The sequence below is a fragment of the Stegostoma tigrinum genome, chromosome 41 (assembly GCF_030684315.1).
Source record: "Stegostoma tigrinum isolate sSteTig4 chromosome 41, sSteTig4.hap1, whole genome shotgun sequence".
Taxonomy (NCBI): domain Eukaryota; kingdom Metazoa; phylum Chordata; class Chondrichthyes; order Orectolobiformes; family Stegostomatidae; genus Stegostoma; species Stegostoma tigrinum.
Window position 1 is genome coordinate 182,748 of NC_081394.1, and position 5,000 is coordinate 187,747.

The window sequence follows — 5,000 nt, forward strand, 5'->3', positions numbered from 1 at the left end:
CACACCCCACCCCAATCCCCCCTCCCCGAACACTAACACACCCCCACCCCAATCCCCACTCCCCACACTAACACACCCCCACCCCAATCCCCCCTCCCCGAACACTAACACACCCCCACCCCAACCTCCCCCTCCCCCACACGAACACACCCCCACCCCAACCTCCCCCTCACCCACACTAACACCCCCCCCACCCCAACCTCCCCATGCCCCACACTAACACACCCCCCACCCCAACCTCCCCTCCCCCACACTACACACCCCCACCCCAATTCTCCCCCTCCCCACACTAACATACCCCCACCCCACTCTCCCCCTCCCGACACTAACACACCCCCACCCCAATCTCCCCCTCCCCCACACTAACCACCCCACCCGCAACCTCCCCCTCCCCCACACTAACACACCCCCCCCAATCTCCCCCTCCCCCCACACTAACACACTCCCAACCCACTCTCCCCCTCCCAGACACTAACACTCTCCCACCCCAACCTCCCCCACACTAACACACCCCCACCCCAATCCCCCCTCCCCGACACTAACACACCCCCACCCCAATCCCCCCTCCCGCCACACTAACACACACCCCCACCCCAATCCCCCACATCCCCCACACTAACACACTCCCAACCCACTCTCCCCCTCCCCGACACTAACACTCTCCCACCCCAACCTCCCCACACTAACACACCCCCACCCCAATCCCCCTCCCCGACACTAACACACCCCCACCCCAATCCCCCTCCCCCACACTAACACACCCCCACCCCAATCCCCCCCTCCCCGACACTAACACACCCCCACCCCAATCCCCCCTCCCCCACACTAACATGGCCCCACCCCAATCCCCACATCCCCCACACTAACACACCCCCACCCATCCCCCCCTTCCCCCACACTAACATGACCCCACCCCAATCTCCCCCTCCCCATACTAACACACTCCCACCCCAATCTCCCCCTCCCCCACACTAACACACTCCCACCCCATCCCCCCCTTCCCCGACACTAACACCCCCCCACCCCAATCCCCCCTCCCCCACACTAACACACTCCACCCCAATCTCCCCCTCCCCCACACTAACACACTCCCACCCCCAATCCCCCCGCCCCCACACTAACATACCCCCCCACTCTCCCGGTCCCCCACACTAACACACCCCCACCCAATCTCCCCCTCCTCCACACTAACACACCCCCATCCGTATCCCCCCTCCCCGACACTAACACACCCCCACCCCAAACTCCTCCTCCCCCACACTAACACACCCCCACCCCAATCTCCCCTCCTCCACACTAACACACCCCCATCCGTATCCCCCCTCCCCGACACTAACACACCCCCACCCCAAAGTCCTCCTCCCCCACACTAACACACCCCCATCCCACTCTCCCCCCTCCCCCACACTAACACACCCCACCCCAAAGTCCTCCTCCCCCACACTAACACACCCCCATCCCACTCTCCCCCTCCCCGACACTAACACACCCCCACCCCAAACTCCTCCTCCCCCACACTAACACACCCCCACCCCACTCTCCCCCTCCCCCACACTAAGGCCGCCCCCACCCCCATTCTCCCCCCTCCCCCACACTAACACCGCCCCCACCCCACTCTCCCCCTCCCCCACACTATCCCCCCGCACCCCAATCTCCCCTACTATCCACTCCCCAACACTAAAGCCCCCCACTCTCCCCCTCCCTCCAGACTAATACCCCAACACCCACTCTCCCCCCTTGTCCCCCACTAACCCTCTCCCCACACTAACCCCCAACTAACCCCCCTCCTCACACTAACTACGCCTCCCCCTGAAACCCTTGCCCCCACACTCACTCAGTCCCCTATCGCACATTAACCACTCTCCCGCACACTAACCCCCCAACCCATCACTAATACCCACTTGCCCCATGCTCACTCCCTATCACCCACACTAGCCACCCCCCCCACACTAAACACCCTCCTCCGCACTAATCTCCACTCCCCCACACTTACTCCATACCGCATATTGCCCCCTCCCCCACTCTAACCCCCAATTCCCCCACACTCACTCCCTCACCCCACACTAGCCACCCCTCCCCCACACGGGCTACCCTCCTCCACACGAATCCCCTCTCCCGACACTCATTTCCTACGCCATATTCCCTCCTCCCCGACACAAATCCCCGCTCTTCCACACTAACCACCCTCCCCCACAGAAACCTCCTCTCCCCACACTCACTCCCTGTCCCGATACCATACCCCACTCCCCACACTAATCCTGCTCCCCCACACTAATCACCCTCCTCCACAATAACGCCCCTCTCCCCCACACTCACTCCCTACCCAACATTCCCCCCCGCCCCCACCCTAAACCCCACTCCCCACACTAATCCCTGCTCCCCCACACTAATCACCCTCCTCCACAATAACGCCCCTCTCCCCCACACTCACTCCCTACCCAACATTCCCCCCCCGCCCCCACCCTAAACCCCACTCCCCACACTAATCCCTGCTCCCCCACACTAATCACCCTCCTCCACAATAACGCCCCTCTCCCCCACACTCACTCCCTACCCAACATTCCCCCCCGCCCCCACCCTAAACCCCACTCCCCACACTAATCCCTGCTCCCCCACACTAATCACCCTCCTCCACAATAACGCCCCTCTTCCCCACGCTCACTCCCTACCCAACATTCCCCCCTGCCCCCACCCTAAACCCCACTCCCCACACTAATCCCTGCTCCCCAAAACTAATCACCCTCCTCCACAATAATGTCCCTCTCCCCCAAACTCTCTCCCTACCCCTGTATTCCCCCCTCCCCCACACTAACTCCCTCTCCCCCACACTAACCGCCCTCCCCCAACACCACCAAACCCCCACACTCACTCACTCCCTCCCCCCACGCTCACACCCTCTCTCCCCATCCTAACCCCCCTCTCCTCCACACTAATCCCCCATCCCCTCTACTCCCCCACACTCACCCGCCTCCCCCACATTCCCCTGCTCCCCACACACACCCCCAAACCCCACTCCCCCACACTAACTTCCCCTTCCCCACAACTCCCCCTCCCTCACACTCCACCTCAAACCACTCTCTCTCCCCATCACCCCACAATCTCAGCCGCACCCCTCCATGCCTTACCCCGGCCCGATCTACGCCCCCCTACCTTCCGGGGCACCGCACATACCTGTTTTGACTGGAGGGCGTGCTGCCTGTTGGCTGTGAGGGTTGGAGGTGGATAGCTGAAGGTTGGGCTGTCTGCAATCAGATGGCAGAGTTATTACTGAGACCAATCTCACACACACATCAACACAGTCAGCAAGCTTCAAATTATCCCTGTCGTTGGAAACATCTCCCACATTCTCTGCTCTGAAACTTTCTAATAGATTTTCACGATGCAGGCATCGCTGCCTGGGCCCAGCATTTCTTGCCCTGTCCTAGTTGCCCCCCTTGAGAAGGTGGGGCGTGAGCTGCCCTCTTGACCTGCTGCAGTCCATGTGCCGTGGGTTGAGCCACAATGCCCCTTAGGGAGGGAATTCCCGGATTCTGACCCAGCGACACTGAAGGAACGGGGATATATTTCCCAAGTCAGGATGGGGAGAGGCTCGTGAGGGGAACTTGCAGGGGGTGGTGTTCCCATGTACCTGCTGCCCTTGTCCTTCCGATGGAAGTGGCCGTGGGTTTGGAGAGGTGCTGCCTGAGGGGCCTTGGTGAGGTTCTGCAGAGCATCTTGTAGAAGGTACACACTGCTGCGACTGAGCGTCGGTGGGGGGAGAGGGGGCTGGGTGGGAGGGAGTGGGATGTTTGTGGATGTGGGGCCAATCGAGCGGGGGCTGCTCTGTCCTAGGTCCGAAACGTCAGCTTTTGTGCTCCTGAGATGCTGCTTGTCCTGCTGTGTTCATCCAGCCTCACATTTTATTATCTTGGAATTCTCCAGCATCTGCAGTTCCCATTATCTCGGCTGCTCTGTCCTGGATGGTGTCGAGCTTCTCGAGTGTTTGTTGGAGCTGCCCCCATCCAGGGGCAAGTGGGGAGTATTCCATCCCCCTCCTGCCTTGTGCCTTGTCGATGGTGGGACAGGCTTTGGGGGGAGTCAGGACGGGAGTTACTCGCTGCAGGAATCCCAGCCTCTGACCTGCTCTTGTGGCCGCTGTGTTTCTGTGGTGGGTCCAGTTGAGTTTCTGGTCGATGATAAACCCAGGGATTCAGTGGTGGGAGCACCATTGAATGTCAAGGGGGCAGTGGTCAGATTCTCTCTTATTGACGATGGGCATAGCCTGGCAGTTGTTGCAACTTGTCAGCCCAAACCTGGGTATTGTCCACATCTTGTTGTGAACACGGACTGCCCCAGTCTCTGAGGGGTCACAGATGTTGCTGAACATTGTGTAATCATCGGCGAACATCCCCATTTCTGACCTTATGATGGAGGGAAGGGCGTTGATGAAGATGAAGCTGAAGATGGTTGGGCCGAGGACGCGGCCCCTGAGGAGCTCCTGCGGAGATGTCCTGGAGCGGAGGCGATTGACCTCCCACATCCACCACCATCTCCCCAATGTGTCAAGTCTGACTCCAACCACCAGAGCGATCCCCGCCCCTGGTCCCCCGCACCCCCCCAACCCCGTACCCCCCCAACCCCCGCACCCCCCCCGCCAACCCCGCACCCACAACCCCGCACCCCCCAACCCCGCACCCCACAGCCCCGCACCCCCCAACCCCGCACCCCGCAACCCCGCACCCACAACCCCACACCCCCCAGCCCCGCACCCACAACCCCGCACGCCCCCAACCCCGCACCCCCCAACCCCGCACCCCCCAACCCCGCACCCACAACCCCGCACCCCCCAACCCCGCACCCCCCAACCCCGCACCCACAACCCCGCACCCCCCAACCCCGCACCCCCCCCAAAACCCCGCACACCCCCAACCCCGCACCCCCCAACCCCGTACCCCCCAACCCCGCACCCCCCAACCCCGCACCCCCCAACCCCGCACCCACAACCCCGCACCCCCCAACCC

The 5,000-nt window shown here is 62.2% G+C and overlaps 1 pseudogene; it reads right to left on the minus strand.

The window, feature by feature from the left end:
- Positions 1–5,000, minus strand: part of LOC125448432 (retroviral integration site protein Fli-1 homolog) — a 114,110-nt pseudogene that overhangs the window by 9,009 nt on the left and 100,101 nt on the right.